The sequence below is a fragment of the Lissotriton helveticus genome, chromosome 2_1 (assembly GCF_964261635.1).
Source record: "Lissotriton helveticus chromosome 2_1, aLisHel1.1, whole genome shotgun sequence".
Taxonomy (NCBI): domain Eukaryota; kingdom Metazoa; phylum Chordata; class Amphibia; order Caudata; family Salamandridae; genus Lissotriton; species Lissotriton helveticus.
In genome coordinates, this window is record NC_136059.1 from 1,407,899,971 (window position 1) to 1,407,912,724 (window position 12,754).

Sequence of the window (12,754 nt, forward strand, 5' to 3'; positions counted from 1 at the left end):
GTGGGAGGGTACAATCTACAGGAATCTGGCCACCAGTTCTGCGCTGGCCGGTGCATCTAGGGTGTACAGTGTCTAACACAATGACACAAACTCATGGACAATGAGTTGTGGGCGGGTGAGGACCTCCCCGCTCGCCAAGTGTATGGCAGGAATAGCCATGGCAGCCTCCCGTTGCCTCAGTTGGGTTGCCAACAGGTGCCCTGCCTTCTCCCCCTGTTCAAAGTGTCTCCTCTTCAGGAGTTGGAGGGAATACTCAGCTTTGGAAGTAAATAGGCCATTGAGAGCCATGTGGGCCTGTTCTTAGTGGTGGTGGTTGGGCACAGTGGGATGGGCGGAGCAGAGGCAAAGAAGGGAGGCTATCTAACCTTCCAGGTCTGCCAGATGGAGAGACGTCTGCCTGTTGGATACAGCAATGTTACTAATGCGTTGGCCTCCTATGGTCACTTTTGCGGCCACCCCAAGTTTTTATTGTCCCACAAGTATGTGGAAACGTGAGCTTTCAGTTTAGACTGTCCCTGGGGCAGTGGTATCTTTGAAAATTCAGGCGTTATGGTTTGCGGCCTGGAGAAGTCAGACCCACGTTGAGGCATAGTAGGACCGGAGCATTGGAGAATGGTTGGATTAGGAGCTTCAAAGATGCGGAGATTTAGAAAAGTGTCGATTCTAATGCTGTCAGGTTTGACAGTGTAACCAATCGCACTCCTTTGGGGAGATGAATCCCTCCAATGTTATACCAATTTAAATGCAAGGTGTTCTTGAAGTATATACACAGTTGAGTGTTCATTTGTTCGTTTATTCAATGAAGTTCTCGAGGTAAGCTGTTACATCACAGCATTATGAGAGTTCAACAACATTCCAATGAAACATATCATCCATTAAGTCATTCCAATACCCAATGCATTTCGTGCTGTCTGCACTTCATCAGGGGAAATACATTTCTAAAGGGTAAAAATCAAATAAAGTATGATCAATGATAAGGAAGCAAATCGCAGTTTGTGCATAATGCATGAACAATGTGTTAAAAGGGTATGGTGTTAATCAATCTCTCAACATGCTAATCCATGCAAAAACCCTGAAGGGGTGTAAATGTGCAGCCCAAGTGAGTTTAAAAGGTTGTTTTTCGTGAGCGTGAATATAGGGAAGTTTAAGCTCGTCCCGTGAAAATTAACCTGAATATCACCGTGTAACTCGTGTTCAAAACCTATTCCACCAAAGTCGGGTGAATCAATCGCGGGTTCTGTTTACGTGATCGCCTTGATACAAAATATTGTTGCACTCATGTTACAATTGCGAGAGTGTCCCCGCGGGATTTATCTGCGTCTCTAATGCTAGTACGCTATGGGTGTACTCACCGGGTGAACGGCTTAGTGAGGCTCGTAGTTAGTCTCCGTAACTCATGTCCGACATCGGGTTAGGAAATGCGTGCGCATGCGCATTAGTGTGGTTAAAGAAAGTCCCACCGTAACCCGGAAGTGTGCCGAGAGATCTACCTAACGTCAAAAGTGAATTATTATAAACGAATCTAACGGCACCTAAGTCTACAAAATTAAGTGTCATGTTAAAGAGGGTGATGCTATCAAAAAGTAACCGCGTTTGAACTCGCTGAGAGAGCAACGAGGGTGTGTTTAAGTTGGCAGCCATATTGGTGCAGTCTATATCTAGTGAAAGATAGTGCACTTAAATGAAAGGAGAAAGCAAAGTGCATCAATTAAAGGATAATACACAAAATAAAATGAAATTCAAGGTTCACGGGGTGTAGTGGTGTGTTGGATATAAACAAACAGTTGAACCAAAACAAATAAATGGTGGTCAATGTGTCAACATGTTCATGGAAAAATAATGTCAAGAATAATTGATTCAAGATGCCTGTTATGAAGAATAATACATTATAGAAAGCAACTATATTCAAGTCGTTCATTTAACCCTGTTGGGTTGCAGGAATTAAATTTTTTAATCCAAAACATCTCCCGTTGGAGTAATCTTTTTTTGTTGTCACAGCCTTGCTTCACAGGAACACATTCCAAAACCATAAAACGAATCTGGCTGATGTTATGGCTGTTGGAAATGTAATGTGCGGCCACAGGGGCTTTGATGGTTCTGTTTCTTATTGTGCTCTTATGCTCAGTCATTCAAATTTTTATTTTCCTCTCTGTCTTTCCCACATAGGGGAGGCCACAGGGGCATTTTAACAGGTAAACCACGTTCTTGGAATCACATGTGGCATTGGTGAAAAGGTTGATGAGTTTCCCTGTGGTTGGATGGTTAATGCTGTTGCCACGGATAATGTTATTACAGTGCCCACAGTTTGCGCATGGGATTGTTCCTGTATATTTTTCTTTATTTTTGCGTGCATTTTTTTCAATCATATCCTTTATGTTTGTAGATCTTTGATAAGCGAACAAAGGTTTGCTGAAAAGTCCCTTGAAATCTGGTTCTTTTTCCACCATTTCCCAATTCTTTACTACAATTTTCTTTATCTGGTGACTTAGGCTTGAAAACTTAGATACAAACACTGGTCTGTTTTGATTCATGTCCTTGGTTTGTGTTTTAAGTAATTCTTCCCTTGGAATTGCTTGTGTTCTGGCTCTGGCTTCTTCTAGAATGCTGTCTGGGTATTTTCGTTCATGAAATTTCATCATCATTCGATTTGCATTTTTTTCATAGGTCTGATCACTTGACGATATTCTTTTCATTCTTAGCAACTGTGAATACGGTAAATGTCGTTTCAAAGACATTGAATGACAGCTGTCAAACATTAACATGTTGTTTCTGTCGGTATTCTTCGTGTATACATCTGTTTGGAAACAATTATCGTGCAGGGAGACTAGCACATCCAAATATGGGATAGATCCAGTGCTAATTGAATGGGTAAACTGAATGTGATCATCAATGTCATTGATGTTCTTGATAAAATCTTCTATTTCGGTTGAAGGACCTTTCCAAATGAGAAAAATATCATCTATAAATCTCCAACATTTATAGATTTTGTTCTGCCATCTAGGATTTTCAAGAATGTTCTCCAGTTCTAACCGGTGCATGAAGAGATTTGCGTAGCTGTGGGCCGCACAATTCCCCATGGAAGTACCGGCCAGCTGTTGAAAATATTGTTCGTTCCAGGAAAAATAACTGTGGTACAGCGTAAAATGTAGTAATTCCAGCAGAAATACTTTTAAATCTTGATTGATGTCATGGTTTATTAAAAATGACTCTATGGCTTCGATTCCTCTATTGTGGGGGCTGGACGTGTACAACGAGCATACGTCGATGGTACATAAAGTTAACTCCATGGTTTCATCTAGTTCAGTCTCATTGAGTTTGTTGAGGAAATCTGTTGTGTCGCGAAGATATGTTGACATTTTCTGAACTAGTGGCTGTAAATGACGGTCTAAGTATTTTCCTATGGGTTCATGAATTGAGCCCTTTGTTGATACAATTGGTCTGAAGGGTGGTTTCATCAGGTCCTTGTGTATCTTCGGTAACATATGGATACTTGGACATTTTGGGTGGTCTTGTGTTAGAAATCTTTTCTCTTTTTCAGTGATGGTTCCCATCTCTATCGCTTGTTGATAATGGTTTTTAAAGTCTCTTTAAATACATTGGTGGGATCATTGGGTAGTGTCATGTACAATTTATCATCAAACACATGATTGTTAACGCTCTCAAGGTAATAATCCATGTCCATTACGACGAGAGCACCTCCTTTATCAGCTTTGCAGCATTTAATTTTTTGGTTCTCAGTGATTTGCTTGATGGCTCGGGTTTCGTGGACAGATAGATTACAACGCTTGGTGGACGGTTTTTTGAACAACTCCTTTATTTCATTGGTTGTGATTGTTTCATATGAATCAAGGATTTTGTGACTCACCGGAGCCAGGAATGTACTTTTGCTTTTTAGTCCTAGCAATGTGTCTTCAGTCTGTGTTGAGGTCATGGGTTCAATAACAACGTTTGTAAAGAAATGCCTCAGGCGTAGGGTCCGCATGAACTTAAAAAAGCTCACCTCTGTCTCCAATTCATTAAGTTTGTAAGTGGGTACAAATGAAAGGCCTCGTTGTAAAACGGAGATTTGGTTCTTAGATAACCTCTCTTTCAAAATATTAATCACTAAGTTGTTTTGCTGCGTGTCAATTGGGCTATTGAAGAGCTTGGCTCTCTTTGTGTTCTTGCTCCTCCGGGTTCGACGTGTTGGCTTTGGCCTCTCCCTAAAAAAGGCCTCTCTGATGTTGTAGGTACAGAAGAGTTGATGGTATCAGCCCTATTCTCTGTTTGTTTTCCTCGTCTATCGGTTCTTCGTGCCTCTTTTTGCATAGAGTCAAAAGATGATGAACTGCCTTCATCTGAAGATGGATTTTGGAATGGTCTTTGCTGTCTTCGCTGGGCGTAAACCTCGGCCCAATTATATACCTCCCCAAGCTTGTAATCGATGGTATCTCGCTTATATTTGCGAATCTTTCTGTCATTTATTTCTCTTGTGTATTTATCAAGCTGTGTATTAATGTCTGTTAAGGCTTGGTCAAGATCTAAGAATTGAACCTGAACTAACACAGAGTGCCACACCACCCCCCTTTTCATTTGAGATTTAGAAAAGTGCCACCATTGACTGGGAATGAGGAATTAATCCAGCCTGGATTATGTGCTGTGGAGGTGTATTCTTATTGGTCAGGTGGCAGAGACACCAATGGTCATCAGACCGTGTTCCGAGGCCAAGTCACCCAGCAGGGCGAAGGGGTGTGAGTCCTCAGACCTCTGTCCAGGGATGGCACTCCCTGGCTGCTCTGCGTCGTCTAGAAGCAAGCCCCCTCCGTCCCAGGGTTCAGGTCTACCCTGTTTCTAGATTATCTATTTGGCGCATGGTGATTGTTTTTTGGGTGTAATTGTCGTTTAATGTTGTTACTGTTTTTTATTTGTTATTTCTCTTAGTTCATCTGTTTTCCCTTACAGCCCTTGCTGAGGCTTGTTGCTCCCCTTCGACGCCCCTCCGTTTTCTCGCCACCACTGACCTCTGACCCCTCCCCCTACCGCCCCGCTCCTGCCTCAAGGCTCCACATCCCTCCCCCCTCCCCTAGATTATGGCAACCACTGAAGGGGAGCGCGTGTGAGTCCTCAGACCTCGGTCCAAGGATTGAACTCTTCCTGGCAGCTCTGCGGTGCTCTGCTTCGCCTAGAAGCCAGCCCCCGCCGTCACAGGGTTCAAGACTACCCCGATTCTGGATTTCCTATTTGGCACATGGTGATTTTGTTTTGGGTGTAATTATTGTGTAATTTTGTTACTGTTGTTTATTTGTTATTTTTCTTGGTTCATCTGTTTTCCCTTACAGCCCTTGCTCTGGGCTCCCCTCCATCTCCCCTCTGTTTTCACACTGCTGCTGACCTCTGACCTCATCCCCTACTGCCCCGCTCCCACCTGCACATCCCTCCACCCTCCCCTACAATAGGCGACTGCTGAAGAGGAGCGCGTGTGAGTCCTCAGACCTCGGTCCAAGGATCGCACTCTCCACATCAGCTCTGCGGTGCTCTGCGTCGCCTAGAAGCCAGCCTCTTCCGTTGCAGGGTTAAAGACTACCCTGATTCCGGTTTTCCTATTTGGCGCATGGTGATTGTATTTTTGGTGTAATTGTCATGTAATTTTGTTACGGTTGTTTATTTGTTATTTCTCTGTGGTTCATCTGTTTTCCCTTACAGCCCTTGCTGTTGGCTATTACTCCCCTTCGTCTCCCCTCTGTTTTCCCGCCGCTGCTGACCTCCCACCACCCCGCTCCCACCTCCCAGCTGCACCTCCCTCCCCCTCCTCCACATTATGGCGACCGCTGCTCAGTTGCGCCGCTGGCACCCCAAAGACGTACCTAAGGCAAGCCCATCTGTGCCCCCATCCACGACCCGACCGCAACCAGCCCCCGGAACCCTGGTTCTCTGCAGCCCCACCGCTACGACTCAACCACCCTCCACGTACTCAACTCCGGGAGACACACTGCCTGCGCAAGATCCTTGCCAAACACCACCCACAGGCAGTTCTCGTGCAGAAACTGCCGCAGATCCTTCACCATCGACAAAGCTCTCAAAACCACTGAAGGCACGCCCAATGCACGCGCCACCAAAACCCTGACCTGCATCCTTCTCAACGCGTGCTCCCTGCACTGACACGCCGTAGAGATCTGGGTCCTGATCGACACCCTCTCGCCTGACGTCGCTTTCTTCACTGAAAACTGGACCAACGCCACCTCCGGCTCGACATCACCACTGCCATCCCTGACTGATACAAGATCCAGAGAAAAGACTGTCCGAACTGCCCAGGAAGAGGACTGGCCTTTGCACACAAGACCCCCCTCTGACTCTCTACATCCAGCACGAGTGACCCCCCACTCCAGCACAGAACACCTACATTTCCAGATTCAGATAAGTCCCAGGCCCACGCTACGTGGCACCCTCATCTACAGACCGCCATAATCTCGCACCCAGTCCACAACTACCATCGCCGAGCTTGCCGCACCCCACGCCATCACCTCTATGGACTACATTCTACTCGGAGACCTGAACTTCCACTTCGACAATAGCAATGACCCTGACTCCACCTTTCTCCTCGCCAACCTAGCACTGGAGCAGCTCGTCAACACGCACACCCACAGAGCGGGGAACACCCTTGACCCCATCTTCACGGGAGGAACTAACATCCGCATCAGCCACAACACTTGGACGCCGTGGACTGACAGCCACTGCGTCCACTTCACCTTCAACACCACCACAGCACTCAAACCCGCCCTGCGCCCACCACAACTGAACTGGAGCAAGGTCACAGAGGTGCCCCTCAACACCACCCTCCATCAAAACCCCCCTCCCCCCATCGCCACGACCGACACCAACGCCACCGCCAGAGAATTTCACAGCTGGGTCTCCTGCTGTGCAAACAAGCTTGCACCCCTATGCCCCCACCAAACAACGCCCAATGAAAGACACCAGGTTCAACACAGAACTTCAAGAAGCCAGGCGCTCCTGCAGATACCTAGAGAAAACCTGGCGAAACCTGAATACCACGTGTGGGACTTGGCCCTTTTCCAAGAAATTTTTTGCTTTTTATTCCCTTAGTTTAGGGTGACCCCTATTGTAACAAAAGGGTATAGGCCTTGGGTAGTGGAGATGCCCTGCATAATGTTAAACTAATTTTAAGGTGCAGGTGCCCGCTGCCCCTGACCCCTGCTACTGCAGCGTGGTCCTTTCAGGCGCATTCTAGTAACCCTTCAAACAATGTATCAATACTAGCCTGCCAGCCTGCCCATAGCCAGAATGGTAGAACCTCCTAGAACCTCCTGGAACCTTCTGGAACAGGTGAGGTGACACCAACTGCCACTGCCAACTGTCAACTGGCACTATATAAGGAAAGGGAGAGAAACTTCACTGTCAGATTGAGGGAGCACGGACCTGGGGGAGAACCTACGCAGGAGTTTTAGACAGTGGGGCCTTGGCACGGACCTATGACACTGGGAGTGACAGGGCTAAGGTGCTGCCTTCCAAGTATTGAGGGATCCTGGACTAGCCACTGATCTGGCCCGGCGGGAGGGGAACCAAGAGACCGGCTGAGGAAATTTGATTCCAGCCATCAACTCTACCCCCCCCCCCCCCCCTTTTGAAGGAATCAAGAGGCTGGTATTTACAAGGGCGCAAGAAACATAAAGCGCCAAGAAGAAACCAAATCACCACAGGACTATTGAAGAATCAACCAGGTACTGGTGCTGTGTCGCTCCTTGCGCTCCCCGACGCCACCTGGGTCCCCTTTTGCTGATTTGCCACTGTTGTGTGGCCTGTCCTGTTGTTCTGCTGATCTGCCTCCATCTTAAATAAACTGTCTGCTGGCTAAGCGCTCTCATTCCCTAGCGCTAGCACCCTGAACTACCTGTCCGGCTGGCACTGCCTGTTCTGTCTGATCTGCTCTAATTCAAATAATCTACCTGAAGAGTGCCTGCCCTGCCTACCCAGCGCTCCCCTACTGAGCCCCTGTGAGAAGCGCTGAGGTTCTGAAGACTAATATGCCCTAAGAAGCGCTGTGAGTCTGCTGTCTGCTCCCCAGCGCTGTATACTGTGAAGCGCTGGGGACTGTGATCTGTATAAGCTGCGGAAGTGCCCCTGAGGCGCTGTACTCCCCGAGCGCTACTGCCTGGACTGTTTCTGCGCCCCGTGTGGCGCTAGCTAAAGCTCTGACATTATTGCCTTAGAAGCGCCGCCTGTGAGGAGCGCTGGGATTCTAGAGACAAGTTCTGTCCGTGAAGCGCTTTGGCGGAAACTGCCCCCCCCCCCTGCAGCGCTTTGAAGTCCGAGTGTGAGCTGACAGGCCGACTCACCGCTGCAGCCCGGAGGGCTTCTTGGCCCCTGCTTCTGCCGTGTTCTTAACCCCCTCGGCGGCCCTCGGAGCCAGGGGAGGGCCGCCGCATCATGTCTGTCAGGCCGTGGTAGGCCTCGCTGGAGTGAAGCCAGCATTATCCTGCATCACGTGACGGGGGTGTGCCGTGTTTTCGGCCGTGCCCCGCCTTCTTTTCCCTCAGCTTCTGGTGTTTGTGTTTGGGGCCCGAGCCGGCCTGAGAGAGAGAGGCCTGGCCTACCCTGCTTCCGCTGCCGCCCGCGCTGTGCCCCTGACCGGTTCCATAGCAGCGCGGGGCATGACGGAGGGGCTCAGGAAAGAGTAGGAGCCTTTCCTTCCAGCCCGACAACCACCGCAAGGGGCCCGAGAAGGCCCGAAGATCGAAGGTAATCACCGGGGCGGCCGCAGAAGGCCCGAGTTCGCCCTTCCCCTGGGGGGGGAACACTGTTGTTGGGCCCGTTGGCTCCAATTAGCCATACAGAAACTGGTAACTGGGCCCTGTTGGCCCTAATTATTTACAGAATGTCCCTTCAGGCACTGGGACTGGGCCAGGGCCCCCGAAGGTCACCGTGGGTCCTCTATTAATGAAACATTTTACTTCTGCTAACGAAATGCTTCATGTATGCCTAAATAGGTGTTGGTTCCGCAGAAGGACATGTTGCTTATCTTTCGCCATAAGTGGTTTTACTCACTGGCAATGGAATGTTCCACCTTTGCTTGATGCCTCATTTATTAGGGCCTAATGGCATGTTGAGGACTGAGTAATGAACTGTTTGTTTTTGCACGATGAAATGTTGCCTGGTTTATTTTCTCACTAACGTGTTTAGGCCTGCAAAGGAAACTGTTGACTCAAGGCATCCAGTTATCCAAGGCACTGCCTATGACAGAAAAGGAAATGTTTAGTCCTGTTTTAGTTCTGCAAACCTTGAGGGCCTATAGGTAACTATTGAAAGGGGTGTCCCTATCTACTGAGAGGGTTTACCCTGGTTAATTAACTGTTCTACATTCAATGGAAGGTTATCCTTACCTGATGAGGTGGGGTAATTCTGGCCTAATGAAATATTTTACGTTGGCTTCATAGGAAGTTCGAAATCTGCTCAAGGAGAATGTTCTTTCTGGCTTATAGAAATGTATTATAACTAATGAAATACGTAGCCCTAATCTAGGAAATGCTTACTCCTACTGGGAGTGATTCTTAACATGATTATTCCTGATAAAGGAGATGGTGGTATCTGCACAAGGGGACGTGTATTCTCAATGACATGTTTTCACCCATTTAGTGACACATTTATTGGACGCCTACGGTTATTTATTTACATGTTTACTGCTGTGAAACGCTCACCCTTGCTTGGTGAGAAGTGGGTAAAATGCCTACAAAACTAATAAGATGCAATGTCATTTAGTTGCCTTTGTAATGTAATGTAATCCTTACCGGTGCTGACAAGGAGCAAGGCTGAGGTCAGGCCTGTGGTTATCTTTTACTTAATATTATCTAATATTTAATATTTATCTTATATTGAATATTTATTCATCTAGTATTCATTGCCAAGTGTTGAAACATATGAGTTTTGAAGAAAAACCAATAAGCTAATAATACTGTGAATTCTTGATTACCCTGATCCTGCTCTATATAAAAGTTACTTGCTTTTTATACAAGTTCACTGGAGTGGCGTCAGTCATTGCTTGCCCATTTTACTGTCTCAGTGGTTGTGTGTGCTGTATGGTCACTTTACACGTAAGCTTTCGGATGCCTTCCTGCTCATGCCATGCTACCCTCGGGGAGCTGGTGACCCCAGTTCCAACACCACTCCACAACCACAAGAGCGCCCTAAAGGAATAACACCAGCGCATAAGAGACACCAAACGGACCTTCATGAGAGAAAGTCCAGACCCACGTGACCAACGGCAAGGAACTGTTCAACGCCATTCAGCATTTCACAAAACCCACCTGTGAAGCCACGAACATCACACCTTCCCAGGAACTATGCGACAAACTCCGCTCCTACTTCCATCTGAAGATCAAGGCGCTCTACGACAACTTCAGCGAGCCAGCGACAAACACCACCCCCCCAACCACCGCCGCCGATGAACCGACCATCACGGCCTGGGATCCCGCTATTATCAAACTCATCACCACGAACATGAAGAAAATTCACTCAGGAGCCCCAGCGGACCCCTGCTCACCGCACATATTCCACAGGGCCGCCACCGTCATCGCACCCGAACTAGGACGCACCATCAGCGACTCCCTCAGATCAGGCATATGCCTAGATGACTGGAAACAGGCAGAGGTAAAACCCCTCCTCAAGAAGCCAACGGCCGATCCTGTGGACATGAAAAACTACCGCCCATCTCTCTCCTTCCCTTTGGGCCAAAGTCACCGAGAGACTCATAAATGCCTAGCTGACTGCCTTCATTGAAGAGCACTCCATCCTGGGCGCCTCCCAGTCTGGATTCCGCAGCAACCACAGCACCGAGACCACACTTCTCGCCGCCACCGACGACATCCACATGCTACTGGACCTGTCTGCTGCCTTCGACACCGTCTCACAGAGCATGCTCGCAACCAGACTTCACGACGCAGGAATACGAGGAGCCGCCCTCGACTGGATCCAATCCTTCCACGCCGGCAGAAACCAGAAGATTTGACTCCCTCCCTTCCTCTACAAACCCACGGAAATGAACTGCTGAGTACCCCAGGGATCATCACTCAGCCCCACGCTCTTCAACATCTACATGGCCGCTCTCGCCACCATCGTCAGACAGCAGGGACTCAGCATTGTATCCTACACCGACGACGCCCAGCTCATCCTCTCACTCACGAAGAACCCTGAAGGCACCAGACTCTGCTTCCAGGAAGGAATGAAGAACGTGGCAGCTTGGATGAGTGACAGCTGCCTGAAGCTCAACTCAGAAAAGACAGAGGTCCTCATCCTCAGAACCTGCACCTCCTCCTGGGACAACACCTGGTGACTTGCTGCCCTCGGGACCCCATCAACCCTTGCGGACCACGCCCGGAACATCGGCATCATCCTTGACTCCTCCCTCGCCATGAACCACCAGAACAACTCCGTCGCCTCCACCAGTTTGAACTGCTTTTGCATCCTCCGCAAAACCTTCAAATGGATCCCCTCAGACTGCAGGAGGACCGTCACCCACAAACTCATAACCAGCAGACTGGACTACGGTAATGCTCTCTAAGCTGGAATCAACAAAACTCTTCTACACAAACTCCAAATCATCCACAACTCCACAGCCAGACTCGTCCTCGGGACACTGAGTCGAGAAGAGGGTCACCTTCAAACTCCTCACCCACACCTATAAATCCCTCAATGACATCGGACCCAAATACCTCAATGAGAGAGTATCCTTCCACGTACCTAAGAGGAACCTCCGCTCAGCCGACCTTTTCCTGGCAGAGGTTCGCCGCATCCGCAGAAACAGAACCGGCGGGAGATCTCTCTCCTACATCGCAGCCAAAACCTGGAATGAGCTCCTGGTGAACATCAGACGCTCCCCAACCCTGCACACGCTCAGGAAGGACCCCAAGACCTGGCTCATTGACTGATCCAGAGCCGCCGCCCTAGCACCTTGAGACCCTCACAGGTGAGTAGAATGCTCGCTATATAAACATCTGATTGATTGATTATTTGAGGGCCCTCTCTGCCTTATTTCCTTTGTCTATTGGGCCAGTCCTGTCCAACACTGCGTCCCAGGGAAGGTTCTAATCCCCCCAATGATGAACTGAGATGCTTCGATCTCTACAAGCAGGCGGTTCAGTTAAAGAAAGAAAGGGTGTTAAGCCCCCGTTGGTGCATACACTGAGCCCATGCATAGGGATCTGTCCCCAAGGAGCAATTAACCGCGGACGGAGATGGTGGAGTGCAATTACGCGGAAGTCCACGGAGTTGGGGAAAACTCAGTGGAACTCTGCCACCACCACCCTAATAAAATAATACTTACAACCTAATTAAAAAAAAAAAGTCACTTACCTGTATTGCAGCGTCCCTGGGCTGCCCTCCTCCTCCTCGCTGTACATCTTGCATGAACTGCGCAAGCACTCGTGCATTTCTCATAAGATGTCTTGTACAAAATGCGCATCCGGGTGCAAGCGCAGTTCGTGCAAGATGTACGGCAAAAAGAAGGAGGGCAGCCCGGGGACGGCGCAATACAGGTAAGTGACTTTATTTCTTATAAATCAGGATGTAAGAATTATTTTATTAGGGGGGTGGAGTTGGGGAGCAAATTTAGCGGGGGCTAGCTAACTCATCTCTGCTGCAGAGTTAGAGTTTTGCCCTACTCCGCATTCTCAGAAGAGCGTGGAGTAGGGAAATCTCCACACACTCCGCTGGCGGAGCGAAGTTCTCCGCCCACCCTTAGCAGCAATTTGGTGAATACGTATCTGCC